Here is an 8,992-nt window from a genome sequence, read left to right on the forward strand (position 1 = left end):
TGAGCAGCAATGTGAGACAGAAGCCACACCAAGACACAGGTGGACAGGCGACAAGTAGCTGGTTTGCTACTCAATGGCTGGACACCTTGAACTTCACACACACACACACACACACACACACACACACACACACACACACACACACAGACCTGCAACCTCCATTCTGGCCACCACCAAAGAAGTTCTTATTCTAGAAGGGCCAGGACTGTTGCTATTTCAGAATCAGCTTAATACCCCCACCAGAAACACATTCTAGCCAGCTTGCTACATAAGGGAACAGGGCTAAAGAGTCTAATAGCATTCTTAAGGTTATATACTTGATCAGAAGTCGCAGCTTGATTTTTGTGCTCGGAAAATTATTTGTGACTTGAGCCTCTAAACAATGGCTTTTTTTCCCTCCTCCCTGTGTGGTCTAGGTTCAAGTTTATGCAGGGTCACTGAATAGCCCATTGGAAGGGCCCAGGCTCAGTGGGGTCTCAAAGCTCCATTACCAAAGCAACCCATATAACCACACCATAGGTTCTCTAGTAGGAAACAGGCAGTGCTATGCTCTGGAAGCGTTAACTCTCCTTCAGTTCTCACCCCCTGCCTGGCATAGTGTGTGGCACACTCGTGGCACTGACTCTCGAAGCTTTGGCTAAGCATGATCTTGTTTAGCTTTACAGTGACGTCATCTTAATGGTTGGGTGGCTGTGTTTTCATAAGACGAGACCCATGGAGCCTTCTACACTTTTCACCTGCTTCCTCTGGCTTGCAGCAAGCAGGGGGTGGATTTCAGGCTAGGCTAAGGTTCTCTGAGTACCCCTGTTCCTCACAGGGTCCACATTGGAGCTGGTGAGCAGTAATTCAAGGTGTGTCAAGAAAAACAACAGACATCCTTCAGACAGAAGAAACACAGGGGGAAGGGTGGTATGGGTCAGAGAGATTTCTGATAGTACAAGGAGATGCTTATACACAGTATGAGGCATGATCCATCACACCCTATAGGAACAATCCCAGATATAACTAGTCACGTGACTTGACCAAGTCAATTACCCACTTTTTCTTGGCCTTGGTTTCATCTATAAGATGGATAATGCACACAGCAACTCTAACATATTCTGAGTTTCATTCATGTTTCTGGCTTACAACTTCTTCAAAGGTCCAGAGACAGTGTCATCTTCCCAACCTATAGCTGCTTATAAAGACATTCTCCAGCTCACCCTCCCTCATAGCATGGTCTAAGCCTTCCTCATTCCAGAGGTCTCTGCCCATCTCTGGAGGAAGGAATACTGCTGAGAGATGCCATACTGGGTTCCCTGCCCCGCCCACTAGTGTTGAGTGAGACCCTCTTTTTCCAATCACCTCTGCACATGGTTGTGTACGCCTCAGTTGTACACAACCATGAGTGTACAATGAGTAGCAATGTCTCCAGAAAAAGACAAAACCCAAAAATGTCTGGGTAGGCTTCAGGAGAACTCCAGACAGCTCAGCAGTGGCAGGGCAGAGCCTCAGAGAGGGACAGAGGCCCAGCATCCTTGCTGCCACAGCAGCCTTTCCTCTGGGTCCCTAGTAATAATTTGCATAACAGATGGGGAACTTGTTTTCCTGAAGGCCTCTGGGGCGGGTATGGCACATCTCTAGGTAAACCCTATCAGCAGTGCATTGGATTAGACCCCCAGCTTCTATCCTCTGCTTCGGCACTGATGGCTGTTGTGAGAAATGCTCCCACAGTTTTGAGACACAAATGTCTTTCTTGCTGGTTGTGCCTTGAGAGCAGGGGAGACCCAGGCAACTTGCTACCAGTGGAGTTAGACTAACAATCTTTCAGCTGTCTCCTATCCTCCCTGAACTCTTGAGGATCCAGGCTATTCCTGCTTACCTAAGACTTTGATGCGTCCTGTGGAACAAAAGAGCTGATAATTTAGGAGACCAAATCACTGCCACCTAGACTTTCTCAACAGTCTTTTAAGGATCACTAAGTAACATTCCTTGAACCAGGATGCTGGGGATGGAGCATGCCTTGGCTAACTTTTAGGTTTCTTTTCATCCTAAAGTTTAATTTAAGGACCTCTCTGAAGTTGTCCTATGGTTTTGGAGGCCTGATTTGCAGTGGGCTCTTTGGAACTTACAAAGACCCTGTCTGCCCTCTGATCTCCTAGCCAACAGGGGACCTCCATACCAGCCCTCATGACTAACTGGGGTGAGAGGTTTTTGTTGTTGTTGTTGTTTTCTTTTTAGTAACTCTTCTTCCTCTTCAGTAAGAAAAAAAGACCCTTTTCTGCTATCATTTCATGTGGCCTGGAAGGGACCAACCTACCGTTTGCTTCAGGGACTTACAGTGATCCAGGCCACAGGAGAACACACCCACTTCCCCATAGTAACTGCTGTATATGGATGTGTGGGTCTAGCTGGGCCAACCAGAGAATGCTGGGACTTCTAATGGAAAGTCTGGGAGAGGAAAGGTACCCCTTTTCTGCTGGGGTTGCTTAGTGCACAGAGGCAGGACATCTCTTCTATGGAGTAGATCTTGCCAGAGAGATCCTTAGGGGAGGAAGAACTGAGGGTGTCTAACACCCTTCTTGACATCAGTACTTGAGGGCCTGAATATAGTCAGTCCCAAAGGCCTAATGTACTCCAATCAATTCTTCCTCCTCTTCCTCCTCCTCCTCCTCTTCAGTACTGCAGATTCAATCTGGGCTTCACATATGTTATACAAACACAGTCTTACTGAATTATGTCCTTTCTCTCCTCCCCTCCACTTTTTTTTTTTAACTTGAGTTAAGAGTCCAAGTTGCCCAGCTCAACCTCTAGCTATACACATAGTCCGACAGCTCTTGAATTTATGATCTTCCTGTCAGCCTCACAAGTACCTGGAGTTGCAGGACTGTACCACAACATCCAGAAAATTCTTTTAGACTACAGATGGTCCTTGACTTATGTGTTTACATCCCACTATGCACACTGGAAGTTGAAATTGCATTTAAGAACCTCACTTGCTGAACATCACGCCTTAGTGTACCTTAATCACTTTTAAACGTATTAGCACCAAGTTGGACCAAATTAAAAGATAATTTCAATAAGATGAGGAATATCTCAAGTGTGCTATTGAGTGCAGAATCCTGTACAGTCTCTAGCTTTGTCTCATGATGACGTGTGAACAGATGGCTGACTGAAGCTGAAGTTCATGACCCTTGCCCAGCATCCCTAGAAACAACTGGACTTCACGTCATCTGCCTTGGAAGAGATCACAATTCAGAATTCCAGGTGCGACTTCTGCTGCATGCACGTGGCTTTCACACCATCATCAAGATGGTTGATGGCACTTGGTGCTCTTGCAGAGGACCCTGGTTTGATTCCCAGCACCCAGATGGTGCCTCACAGTCAACTGTAACTGCAGTTCCAGTGGATCTGGTGCCTTCTTCTGGTCTTGGTGGGCACGAGGCATGCATGTGGTACACATATGTGCATGCAGGCAAAAATTCTTATAAAAATTTTTAAATGTTTAAAAAAAAGATTGAAATATCATACTTTAAACCATCATATGTCAGAGACTATGTGCAGTTTGAATTTGGTTTCTAATCCTATAACTGTGAAAGCCTCACCCACCAATTTTACAAGGGTGGGGGAGAGCATGATTCGAACCAAATGTTAAAGAAAAAAAAGAACATGTGGCCGTGTTTGAGAGTAGGATTGTGGGTTGGGTTTGTGTGTGTGTGTGTGTGTGTGTGTGTGTGTGTGTGTGTGTGTGTATAACATTTCCTGAGAAGACATGAACAAAGATGTATTTACCTCAGATAAGCTACCAACAACAAACCAAAGAAACCACTCCACCCAAAATCAACTTGGTGACCCAATGAGTTTAATTGATTACTCATATGGGCATGGGTAAGTTACAGGGTGTTACACCACTGCACTGTGTCTACAAGCCCCCCCAGCAAGCATAACTCCTTAAACAGCATGAGGGGGCAGAGAAAGGCCCCATTTCTGACGCATCTCCCCAGAGTCTCATGTACAGCATCATGAGCTTCTTCAAGTCCTGCATGTGAGCTGCCTTTCCTGAGCCTTGTGAGTCTTTTTTCTCCTCCAAGAAGAAATGTTAGTGGGCCTAAACTTGTGAGGGTCCTGTGAGGATAATCATAGCTGCTGACTTTGAACCATAAGAGGCCACATCATGTCTGGAGAACAGAGTCCCACAAAAGGTAGTCAGTCACACCATGCTATTGTGTGGGCACCTGTGCAGGTGACAGAGAAGGGGACCTAGCAGAGGAGGGTAATGCTTACCTCAAGGGAAGGAAGCCTATTGGTGGGACTGGGGACAAACCTAAGAGTAAAGTCAGCCTTGATGGGCTGTGTTCTGAGAGTACCCACTGACCTGCAGTCATGGCTCTCTTGCAGCTGACTTAAGAATGAAGTCTTAGGCCCATTTAGACCCAGCAGATCTGGATTTAAGGGGCCCCCAGAGGTTGAAAGACAGTGGGGACTCTGTGTATCTGTAGTACCCAGGTTTGTCTGCACAGGAAGCTCCCTTGGAATCTTTCCTCCTGATCTGTGCTTCCTGATCACCCACAAAAGAACTTCCTCTCCCCTTTTATCTCAGCTTGCTCCATAGCTTGGCTTGATCAATATGTGTGGTGAGAACAACTGGTATCTTCTACTTTCTCCCTCAGAAGCTAAATGTTGAATTAAAATATGGTATCCCCCCACCCTCCATGATAACCATGCTATGAGGAAACCCAAGTTACCTCCAAGGGAATGCTACCTGGAAGGACTGGAAACCTCAGACATGTGAGTGAGGCCTACATGGGTCACCTAGTCCAGCTTTTGTTATAGCTGAGTGCAGTTAAGTGAACTTCACTGATGTCACACCAAGAAAAGTGCCTGGTTTCCAAGTCATAGAATTGAGAGAAATAAGTAACCTTTGCTGCACTAAGCTACTTGTCGGGGTTACCCAGTCAGGTACCCAGTAAGGGTATGGCAGAGCTGACCACCTCCCATCACTACAGTGGCTGCCTGCAGCTTGTTCATTGGCTTAGATATGATTCTGGCTGAGCACTTATCCTCTCAGGCACTGTCCCAGGCATGAGGTGGCAGGTGCGAAGACAGCACCCACGCTCTGGGGGAACTGAAACTCTTGGGAGATGCCAATAAATGAGGCGAAACAGAGATGATGCTTTCAGAAAGCTGAGGATTGACTGGTTGTGGGATTGGATACAGATAAATGAGGGCCTTCCTTCTAAGAGGAGACCTTCTGAAGCCCTCCTAGTGAACTGTGGCCAAGAAAGGAGACCATGAGATGACCTAGAAAACAGTACCAGCCGGGAAGCAACACATAAAAATGAAAAGCCAGAGTCAGAATGTAGGCAGCCTGGAAGTGGGGAGGGAGGGAGGGAGAGAGAGAGAGGGAGGGAAAGAGAGAGGGAGAGAGGGAGGGAGAGGGAGAGGGAGAGAGGGAACACTCTGGAGAGGGAGAGGCTGAGGTCAGAGATGACATCACAGAAGCGGGAGAAAGAGTTACCCTGTCCAGCTCATTAGTTAGTTGTAGCCAAGAAGAGCAGTGTGATCTAAATTAAAATTTTAAATGCAGTTCTTCGGCCCCACTAGCCACATTTTAAAGGCTCCGTGGCCCCAAAGGGCCTGGTGGCTGCCCCACTGGTTGGCACAAACAGAGAACCGACCCATCACTGAAGAACGCTCTATTGACCAGTGCTGGCTATCAGACACATCAGATACAAACTCAGATTTGAGTTTGAGAGGACTGATCACCTGCTCTGGAGCCTGGTCCTCTGTTCATTTCCTGGAGGTCTGTTTTCTTTTAGTTGGATAAGGCTCTTCAAGTTCAACAGTGGAGAACAGTTAAGTTCACCAACAATCAAGGCCAGTGACAGTGGCCCTGGGTGCCTCATGCTGAAGAGGCTAGAGTCTTCCTTCATATTAGTAGCTTCAGCGTCTATTCACTGGCTGCTCTGTAGCCTCATTTCTGCCACCAATTTGGGGCTCCCTGGTGTGAAAAAAAGCACAGGGCATGGCTACTATTTCAGGGTGGCACACAGAAGGGAAATTGCCACAATTAGACAAGGCTCATTTCCATTAGCATATTTTTCCTCCTCAGCCCAGAACATCTGTTGGTGTGGAAATACTTGCTTTGTGCCATCCCAGCCGAAGGAAATGTCCAGGCACTGAAACAGGCAGTCTGTAGAGAAGCTGACGCCATCTTGGACAAAGCCTACGAGGGGCTTAGAATATGGAATCAGGAAGACAATGTAAACTTGTCCAAAGGGAAGATTCAGAAAGGTTGACACGGTCACTGTACAACTATGACCTCAGTCCTAAGGAGGTAGAGGCAGGTGGATCACTATATAGTCTGGGCTATATAAGACCCTGACTCAAAGCCGGGCGTGGTGGCGCATGCCTTTAATCCCAGCACTTGGGAGGCAGAGGCAGGTGGATTTCTGAGTTCAAGGCCAGCCTGGTCTACAAAGTGAGTTCCAGGACAGCCAGGGCTATACAGAGAAACCCTGTCTTGAAAAACCGAACCCCTCACCCCCAAAAAAGACCCTGACTCAAAAAAATGGCCACACAAAAAAAAAACAAAAACCAAACCCACAAACAAATAGAGAGAGAGAGAGAGAGAGAGAGAGAGAGAGAGAGAGAGAGCCAAAGAGATGTGATTAAGAAATGTTATTTGTGCAGTCTAAGAAAGTTGCTGCAAGTGGAAATGCCGGGTCTCCTTGACATGAACAAGACTTGCGTTGCTACTGAATGCTTGTGACATCTTCTCCGGTACCTTAACATTGGGCCAGCTCTATAACCATTACCATTTCTGAAATGGGGACATTGGTGGTCATGAGCCCAAAGCCAGCCATAGCTATCATCTTTTATGTTTTCTGAGAAAAGGTCTCATGTAGCCCAGGCTGGCCTAGAACTCTATGCAGCCGAGGATGACTCTGAACGCCTGGTCCTCTTCCCTCTACCACTTGAGTGCTGGGCTCACAGGCATCTGCCATTATGCCTGGCACCATAATCAAATTGATAGTTTTGTAAGAAAAATGGAAGAGCTTGAGTGTTGACTAATGCCCAGGCCTAGCTCCCTTGTTCATCTGCTCAGTGTTCATTAACCCTGTATCAGTCCTGTGGGCTTCGGATAACCCAGGTAGCTAGCTTATGCTGCTGTAACCACTTGGTGCTCAGCAGGTAGGTGTAATTGATCTCCAGGGTTCCTTCCAGCTCTGCCAAACTAACACAAACTACACCATTGCTATGGGAGGTCTGGATTGTCCAGGCTCACACAAGTTAAGCGAGCTATGTAATTCAGAATTCTGCCATGTGGGATCTGGAAATGGTCTTTAAGATCTTTTAGTCTAACGTCCTACTGATGTTGAGAATCCCCGTCCCCAGCCATGCTGACAGAAGGCCAGGCTGGCCTATGAGTTCATGCTTCAATTTCCAGAGCACTCTTGTTGGGGACAGTTAGTGCAGAGCACATACACATTTCAGGTTACTCTCCTTCTTTCAGTGCACAGCAGCACAGAACACAGTCCTCGGTTCCTCTGATCCTTTGTGGCGAGCATAAGAATAACCTAATTCTCAGATCAGTGCTGGGAATGAAGCACAGTAACAGAAGCAAATGGTCTGGCATGTTCCCTGGCACCATGCTTGCTCACTCCTTCTTCTCTGCCAATCACAAGCCCCTCTTAGCTTGGTAACCCAAAGCTACCCATAGAGAAGAATGTGCTCATCCAATAGCTGCTTATGGCCTTGGTAAGGGCTGGGGAATATACTCCAGAGGGCTTGGCACCTGCAAATGTAGCCTCTCTTCCACAGGGATCCCTCAAGAGCATGGGTGACCTTTACCTAGGTGATGGCTGGAGGCTCAGAAGGAGGCAGGTATGCCTCAGCTATGTCAACATTCCCAAGAGGAGTTTGGGCTCGTTCCTGCATATTCCTGGCTACCAGTTGGGCCCATTCTGTCCTAGTGTGACATGAGGACTTTAAGGCAGCTGTTGGCTGTGTCCTGGTACTGGGGGCCTAGGGACAAGGTATCAGTACTCACCAGGTGGACTTGGTCAGGCAGTAGCAGGCTTCTTACTTGGATCTGTAACTGCGGGTAAGCTCAATGCGCACAGTAGTATATATGCTGGGCCCTTGAGATAAATCAGTCCCAAGACCCTGAATGGGTCACATTGTGATGTCATACTACTGAGATAGCCCTTCTGTGGCAGCTTGGAATGAGCGAACAGGGTGGGACAGGAGGGGCTGAGAAGCAATGAGATGTATCTACCTTGTAGATCATCAGCCTGTGAGACCAGGTGTGACATCACCTCTGCTGCTTGCCATTCTAATCCTTGACCACACCTACCCTGGGCCAACTCAACTAAACCAACCCCATCTTTGTTAAGGTTGCCTCCCACCAACTGACTAATGTGTACCCTCAACTTGTCACACTTTCTGTGATTCATTTAAAATTCCAGGGCAGCCTTTTTGTTTCCTTCCTTCTGACTGCTCTCCATCCCGCCCACTGCAATATGCACTGTCCATCTCCTGTGGCCTCAAAACAAGCAAAATAATTTAAATATTAGCCTAGGAAACGGGGACACAAATCCACCATTGAAATCCAGCAGAGTTATCCTTTAGGTTATCATCTACTGTGGTAGCTGTCTTTGTTTCATGGTTGGTAACCAATAACTAGGAATACTTTTATCATTAATAGTACTAAAAGGCAAAGAGTTCATCAAAGAGGATGGAATAAATCCTTTTCCTGAGGTCTCAGCCCTCTTTTCTGCTGGTGCTTAGGGATTCTATCACGGAGAACATTCAAAATGGATTCATCAATGATGTGGGTACACATGCTTGTCACCAAGCTCAATAATCTGAATTTGATTTCCAGAACCTACATGGTGGAAGGAGAGAATGTCCTATGACCTCCACGTGTACTCCATCCTCAAAAATTACACACACACACACACACACACACACACACACACACACACACACACACTCACTTCATTTTGGA

The 8,992-nt window shown here is 47.0% G+C and overlaps 1 protein-coding gene across 4 annotated transcripts in view; it reads right to left on the minus strand.

Annotated features, from left to right (window-relative positions):
* The window catches only part of Banf2 (BANF family member 2), a 38,391-nt gene extending 30,214 nt beyond the window's left edge, over window positions 1–8,177 (minus strand). For 2 of the 4 annotated variants that reach the window (XM_021156258.3, XM_021156257.2), the window contains exon 1: window positions 8,033–8,177. The gene's annotated coding sequence lies outside the window, so the exon portion shown is untranslated. The remainder of the gene's footprint in view (window positions 1–8,032) is intronic. The other 2 variants (XM_021156254.2, XM_021156256.2) reach the window with 1 other exon arrangement.
* Window positions 8,178–8,992: the final 815 nt, after the last annotated feature.

Source organism: Mus caroli, unplaced genomic scaffold (genome assembly GCF_978045245.1).
Source record: "Mus caroli unplaced genomic scaffold, Mus_caroli_1 scaffold_2, whole genome shotgun sequence".
Lineage (NCBI taxonomy): Eukaryota > Metazoa > Chordata > Mammalia > Rodentia > Muridae > Mus > Mus caroli.